Below are 8,003 nucleotides of genomic sequence, written 5' to 3'. Positions count from 1 at the left end.
GCAGTGAGTTGCGTGTCGCTGATTCGTCCGCGGACGCGGGCTGGGAGGCGGGGATCCTGACTCACTGTGGCGCGGGAGGGGCTGCGGGCTGGCGGGCTGTCTGTAGCTGTGCCTCCCCCGCACCCTTCTCCCCCCGCAATCTGTTCGAGGGGCGCGGGGCGCCCGCCAGGCATCCCCTGGGTCAGGGTCCTCCTGCGGGCTTTCCAAACAGCCGGTGCTCATTTCCCCGGGAGCCCTCGGGGCGCTGGGTGGTCCCTGTTTGTTTATTTCCACATCTGCCCCCTGGAGACTCCTTCAGAGCGGAGCTTTCTAATCCACCCCTTGATGAAGTCGGGGGCCCTGGCATTTGGCACACTGCCTGGCACATCATCGTGACTTGGGGGATCAGTCAGTCGCAGTGGAAGGAAGGGGGAGGACGGGGGGAGGGGGGGAGACAGGGTAGGAGAAAAGAACAAAAAAAAAAAAACGGAAGCGAGCTCAGCCTCCATATCTGCTAAGTGCAGAATAAGCCCCAGTGTGTAATGCTCCGGAATGAAAGCCTTAGGAAGGAGATGGGGGCTTGGCTTGGCTGCCCATCACACACGTCGGACAAGAAGAAAAGGGGGTGTCTCTTGCTCTCAAAAATGAGGGTGCTTATATTTGTTCTCAAACCACCAATAGCATGGGGCAAACAAGAGGGAAAGCCACAACTTGCTGGGCTGAGGAAGTGTCAAGGTGAACTGTGTCCAGGAAGCCAAAGAGGAGGAGGGCAAAGAGGAATGAACAACGTGATTATTGTGAATAAAGACATTTTAAAATTAAAATGAGGGGGGTCATCAACTCTCCGTTGGCCTCAAAAGACCAGTTGGCCCCAAAGCAAAGCAGCGGCCCCGCCCTTTCTTATCAAAACCTCAGAATTTGCAGAGCCTGGAGGACTCTCAGCCAGTAGCCGGAACCCCATTTTACAGAGGAGGAAACTGAGATTCAGGGAGGCTCTGTCACAGGCCCAAATCAAGGAAGACAGGGCAGGAATCAATGTTAGGGATCGGACCAATCCATTACCTTGCCTACTGCAGCCCCTGCCTGTCCCTGAGCATTCTCCCCTCCTGGTTTCTCCAAAAGGGAAATTCTGGGGGAAGCCCCACCTTGTGCTTGTTCAGGGCCTGGACCCTGGTAATGGAAGGTGTGGAATTCTGGGTGCAGAGATCCAGGCAGCCAGCAGCTTCTGACACCCCCACCCACCCCTGGGCTGTGAGCCACTGCCAGCGCCTGCCTGAAAAACGAGCTTTCTGGGGCAGCTCTGCACCGAGAGGGGTGTCTCTTGCAGCTCCAAAAACAGATTTTGCCATCTCATGCCCACATTTGCAGTCTCCAGTTGGCTTCTTGTGATTGGCCAGAACTTTTCCTCGCTAGCAAGATGAGGAGCATCTGCCTCCTACAACCAGCTGGAAGAAAACACTGCAGTAGCAAAGAAGGAAATGGTTGTTCCCACCCCTCTGATGGGTACAGGGGAGTCAGGTGTGGGCTCATCAGGCAGAATGATGCCAGGGACCCCCCAAGGGTCTCTACACTTGACCTTACCTTATACCTTTCATTCTGTAACTGGGGGTGTTATAGTGGATATTTTTGGCGTTCTGGAGCAAACAGTTTCTCAAAATTGAATTCTAAAAGCTATCAGGGCTGGCAGCTTGTACACACAGAAAGGGGTAGCTAGCATACTTAGAATGGGGGACAATTGGAGCTTCCTGTCTGCCCACCCCAGTCTGCTGCCACAACTACTGCACCACACTGACTCCCAGCTTTCTCCAGTGTCCCTGCCTAAGAGATGCAGTCTGTCACATGACCCATGGCCCTCCAAGGCATTCCCCAGGGTTAAGGCTTACTTCACTATTAATCTCCCTAATGCTGAGATCCTCTGCGGTGGCTGCTCTAGAACCTGGAGAGTTTGAACTAATACTGATGCCCAGGCCACACCTCTGACCAAATAAATCCCTATTTCTGCAGGTGTTGTCTAGAAGTTCTCCCAGGTGGCCATAATGTACAAAAAGATTGAAAACCCCCTGCTTCCCTGGTAACTGCTGGTTTTGCCTGCCCACATCTGTTCTCCTTTCTAGTAACAGCACCCAATGTTACTTCGAAAACCTCATTCTCTCTGGATTGAGTGACGTTAACCCCACCATCACCTCCCACACCACACTTTTCACCAGGGGCTAGCAGGTTACCAGTTTATGTACAAGGAGATCCAACGAGAATCTGCCTCCAGACTTCTGATGAAACTACCGGGAAGGGAAACGTCTCTTTGGGCGGCAGTTATTCAGCAGAAAACGTGGGAGTCTTGGGCTCCCAGCGGCCATTTTTGTCACCACATGGAGAAAACCACCTGTAAATTAAGACAACACCGAGGAAAAGAGAGGTTACTGATGGAACGAAAAAGACTTGAAACCTAATTAAAACCATGTGTGTGTGTGGGGGGGGGGGGGCGGGGGGGGGGGGACATGGGAACTACTATTTTTAATACTTTAAACAATAAAAAATAAAAAACATGTGTGAAGCCAGATACCCTTCAGTAACAGAAACAAACCCCCTCAGCCAATCTGAGCTGCATTTTCTATGAGGAGCAACATTATAGCAGAATTAATCTGTTACATAACCAGGTGTTACCTTGAAATGTAGAGAACAGAGTTCTGATCTGAAGGGTCACCAAACAAGTGAGTTTCGGTGTTCATGGTGAATGCATCCAAAGACAGCGGAAGGATGCGGTCCACCCTCAAGGATGGTAGTTCTCAGAGGAGAGGGCTGCAGACATGAAAGGCAGACACATCTTGCTTCATTATTTCCTTCAGTGAACATCAGGAGTAGCTCAGTCTTAGCTAAATAAGAAAGAGCTCGAGGCATAAATGAATAGGCTACAGGGACAATGTCTGGACTAAATTTTAGCCAGGTCCTTAGAGGTTTTTTAAGTAGCCAGTTTAACAATAATACAAAAAGTTATATGGCCAAACAAAAGCAGGCAACAGATCATCAAGACAATGCACTCGATGCTTTCTTGGTCAAGGAAAGTTCCCTGAAAAACAGGCCCCATGTCTGCAGGTACAAGTGAATAAAAAGTAATTGACTCACTGGATTTTTTTTTTCTTTGAAAGTTATATCAGCTAGCAATTGCTGCATAACAAATTACCCCTCAACTTGATGGCTAAAAAAATGATTTATTTGGCTCAGCAATAAATCAGCAATTGGAGTTATGGTCTACTGGATGGTTCTTCTGCTGTCATCTGGGCTCACTCGTGTATCTGCAGTCAGCTCTGGTCAGCTAAACCGCTTTGTTTCTGGAATTGACTGGCTGTTGGCTAGGGAGTTCCCATGTTCAGTATGGTGGGCAGGCATACTGGAGAGTCTGAAATCAGGAATTGGTGAGTCACATGACACCCAAAGGGATGTGTGGGAAGAGAGGGAGAAACTGTAACTGTTGTTCTTACCAGGAAACTTCGGAGAAGTATCTGGAGAGGATGTGACCTATGTTTTCTGGGTCACACACAGTGAGAAGCCTCTGTACTACATCTTTGAGGAAACATACTAAGACTTAACCACAGAGAACAAAATTGGTCCCTACTCGACAGCCTCTTAACTGATTGGTTGCTTTGTGGTTATTGTTTCCAGCACGTTATGTGCATCTGTGCCCAAGGATAAAGCCTCATGACTTATACTGAGCAGTCCAGCATGTTGCAGGAGACCAAACATCTAGTCTTCCATTAGAAAGATGATTTAAATGCTTAGGGAAGAAATAATGATGTTCCAACAACAACCTTGCTGTCAGCCTTAACAAGGTTCGTGGTAAATGCGTCCTTTCTTAAGAATTGCCAGAGCCCTGGCTGGTTTGGCTCAGTGTATAGAGCATCGGCCTGCAGACTCAGGGGTCCCAGGTTTGATTCTGGCCAGGGGCATATGCCTGGATTGCAGGCTTGGTCCCCAGCGGGGGGCATGTGGGAGGCAGCCAATCGATGATTCCCTCTCATCATTGATGTTTCTGTCTCTCTCTTCCTCTCCCTTCCTCTCTGAGATCAATAAAAATATATTTTAAAAAAATAAAGAATTGCCAGAGCCCCTGGGCATGTGCTGCTGGCCCCTCCGAGGGCACCAATTAACAGTCTGGCAGGCATCCACAGAGATGCTTGGCTGAGAGGCCGAAGCAGGACACTGAACAGGTGCCCCTTTCTACTATTCCTGGGCACAGAGTCTCGTTTCCAGCCCAAGCTGTGGCCGCAGGAAATGCAGCAAATCAGCCAAGCTTTGTTTCATCCCCAAAGTCCTCTGTACCTCTGTGTACTAATCATGCAAATTTAAGAAACGTAGTCCCTAAAGGACAAAAAGAAATGCTGATAGTTTTTAAAGAGCTAGAACTAGTGATAAGCCTGGGACAAGCCAACCTCTTAGTGATTCAGACAATTCCTCTGACACAGAAGCCAGTTTCCAAGTGGCACGGTGGTGCCAAATGCAGCTTGTTATCTGTTTGTTTTCTGCTGGCTTATTAGGATGAAGACACTGAATACTGTTTGTTATCTACATACCAGTGTCCAAAATGTTATCAATAGCAATGGAGCAAACCACGTAGAGGTTGCCACCTATGTGCCAGAAGACAGGATTCCTCTCTTCACCTGTTTTCACTGGTTCCTGGGACCATCTGCGCTGTGAGATGGAGAAAGGTTGTCAGTCCACACACTGAGTTCTTGTCTGAAATATGTTGATCGCCTACATCCAAACTTCACTGGGGCCTCACCTCGCTACCTCCTGGGCCCTCAGCATTCCAGCCTTGCTATTCAGGACGGCTGAGGCGTCATCAAACTCAGCAAGCGGTTTCCCTTGAATGAAAATAAAATTCTTTGCTCCCATGTCAAAATCATGAGTGGGGCGGGATATAAACCAGAGAGGAAGACTACCCTGAGAAAAGCCTATTCCGAGGTCAGAAACAGTACGATTCTTAGCCAGGAGGAGGCACTCTTTGGGCCGAATGCCGTGCTGCCCCCAGTGGTCTGGATGACAATGTTCTGTGAGACAGGCGGTTATCAGTCTCCAAAAGCATCTACATCTCTGTCAGATAAAATGTCTATACTGGCCCATACCCTTCTTATCCTGGTGGCAGGTGAGTGCAGTGCGGACTGTATATGCCACATTGGGGTTCATCAACTGTCTTAATCAGCCGGTTTATCTTTCTCTGCCCTGAATCCACAACCAATGGGTCCATAGGTGAAAAGGTAGAGGCAGAAAATGACATAATAACACTTGAATCTGAATCATTTCTAATGAGCTGGAATATTAACACTTGCCACTTAGTACATTTTTTTTAAAAGGCAGTCTTTTTATTATTTTTAAGTACATAATGTTTATGTTTACATGATTGCAATGAAAGCAGCCCCTTTATTTTTTATATATTTTTTAAAGGCTTCTTTTTTAAAAATATATTTTTATTGATTTCTGAGAGGAAGGGAGAGGGAGAGAGAAATAGAAACATCAATGATGAGAGAGAATCATTGATCAGTTGCCTCCTGAACGCCCTCTTCTGGGGATCGAGCCCGAAACCCAGGCATGTGCCCCTGACTGGAATCGAACCTGGGACCCTTCAGTCGGCAAGCCAACGCTCTATCCACTGAGCCAAACCAGCTAGGGCTAACCCCTTTAATTAAACATAAATTTAAGTTAAATGTAACACATGCTTATTGTAGAAAATATAGCTATACTACCCATAACGCCAGCAAACACAAAGCAGATCAATTTTATCTGCACATATGTAAATATATGTATATGTACTTTTGCACCTTGCTTACGTAATTTGATAGTTTATTGTGAACATTTTGCCATGTCATGAACTATTTTTCAAGAACATGAATTTAACAGTTCTTTAATATTTTCCCCCAAGGTAGGTGTCAATTTTATTTCCAGACATTTAAGGTTTTCCCATTTTTTTCTATAGTAGACAATGCTCAATATTTTTCTGCAAGTTCCAAAGCACTATGGATTTCTTTTTCTTCTCCTTTATATATTAGATATTTCAGTAGAATCAGAATTTTGGCACTGAAGGAGACCTTACAGAGAATATCTCTCACTTTGTTTTAAGGAACTGTTCTTTAAGATTTTTTTTTTTTAGAACAGAAAATTAGACAGGATGATGAAACAAACATTAATTAATTATAACTCCTTCAGAATTTTTAATGAAAATAACTAGGATATCACAGATAAAGCTAATGTCTCATTTATTCTATTTCTCCATCTCATCTTTTCCCCTCTCAAACTGACTGTTAAAACTATGGTTTATATAACCCAGTCCACATTTTTATATTTTGCCACATACATATAAGAAATATAGAGAGTTGGGTTTTTATATGGACAAATGTTATCAGACTGAATGTAACATTTTTTCATTTCTTTTTCCAGTCGACATTTAAAAAAAACTATGCTGATTCATATGCTTCTAATTCATTCATTGTAACTGCTATATAGCATTTCATCATGTGATTATATAATCTGTTTATCCTTTCCATTTTTATAGCTATTTAGGTTATTTTTAAATTGTCTCCAGTATAAACAGTACTGCAGTGTATATGTAACTTTGTTCATATCCATATTGGCAATGTGCAAGGCCAGCAGACTTCTAGTATTGGCCTGATACATCAAAAGCTTTTCCATCCATTTGTTTTTAACCTTCCTAAGTCTTGCTACTTTCAGTGCCTCTCTGGGAAGTAGCAAATTGGTGGAGCAGATAGGTGGATTTTTTTAAAAACCAATTTGATTATCTCTGCCTTTTACATAATCTGTTTGTATTATTGTAATTACTGATGTTTGGACTTCTCTCTGCCATCTGGTTTGGTGCATTCTATTGGGGAGATTTTTCTTTGCTTCTTTTTCCTGTCTCTGAATTTTGTTGAATCTAAAGAAATCTCAGTTTATTCTGCATCTTCTTCTTCCAAACAGTACAATATTTTAGAATGTACTAACTCTGACCTTCTTTTACTTATTATTTTCCAATATGTTTGTTTTGGTATTTCTAGATGTTTAAGGTAGAAGGAGAAATGTCTTAGTTCAGGTCAATCTTCAATTGAGAGTCCCAGAATAGAAATTTTTAGGATTGAATATTTAAAAATTTTTGGATAGATATGCACAAAAATATTGATAATAATTATCTCAGAATAATATGATTAGAAGTACTTTTTATTTTTTTTATTTTTTTTCTACAATGAAAAAAGTAGAAGGAAAAAAAGAAAAAAGAAAAGAAAAGTAACTTGCTTTGCTCTTTTGTTCTCATACTGTAGTTTTCATTTTAACTGAGAGGATATCATTTGAAACTTGCCTATTAAAGGTAGCTCAATCTCTACTGTGTTTCAGTTATCAATTTATATGGCAATGCCATATCACAAATGATCTCAAAACCCCAGTCACACACAACAATGAGCATTTATTTCCTTTTTTTTTTCTGTACATCAGATTATTTATTCACTTGATTCTTAGATTCACTTGTTGATAGATGCATGTTTGTTGTTCACAATTTGTATCTTTACCTTTTTCTTCTTCTTCCTCTTCTTAAAGGATACCATTCAGCATTTCGTATAATACTGGTTTAGTGGTGATGAACTCCTTTAGCTTTTCCTTATCTGTGAAGCTCTTTATCTGACCTTCAATTCTGAATGATAGCTTTGCTGGATAAAGTAATCTTGGTTGTAGGTTCTTGCTATTCATCACTTTGAATATTTCTTGCCACTCCCTTCTGGCCTGCAAAGTTTCTGTTGAGAAATCAGCTGACAGTCGTATGGGTATTCCCTTGTAGGTAATTGAGTCTCTTTCTCTTGCTGCTTTTAAGATTCTCTCTTTGTCTTTTGCTCTTGGCATTTTAATTATGATATGTCTTGGTGTGGTCCTCTTTGGATTCCTTTTGTTTGGGGTTCTCTGCGCTTCCTGGACTTGGAAGTCTATTTCTTTCACCAGGTAAGGGAGGTTTTCTGTAATTATTTCTTCAAATAGGTTTTCAATACCTTGCT

At 43.3% G+C, this 8,003-nt stretch overlaps 1 long non-coding RNA gene across 1 annotated transcript in view; it reads right to left on the bottom strand.

The window, feature by feature from the left end:
* LOC106727558 overlaps window positions 1-8,003 on the bottom strand; it is a 76,143-nt gene that overhangs the window by 38,955 nt on the left and 29,185 nt on the right. Inside the window, exons 2-3 of the long non-coding RNA XR_001363786.1 lie at window positions 2,641-2,775; window positions 2,202-2,359 (exon numbers count right to left, since the gene is read on the bottom strand). This is a non-coding gene — a long non-coding RNA (uncharacterized LOC106727558). The remainder of the gene's footprint in view (window positions 1-2,201; window positions 2,360-2,640; window positions 2,776-8,003) is intronic.

This window comes from Myotis brandtii, unplaced genomic scaffold (assembly GCF_000412655.1).
Source record: "Myotis brandtii unplaced genomic scaffold, ASM41265v1 scaffold45, whole genome shotgun sequence".
Classification (NCBI taxonomy): Eukaryota; Metazoa; Chordata; class Mammalia; order Chiroptera; family Vespertilionidae; genus Myotis; species Myotis brandtii.
Note: the sequence above shows the minus strand (reverse complement) of the source record. Positions and strands in the feature narration are given on the sequence as shown.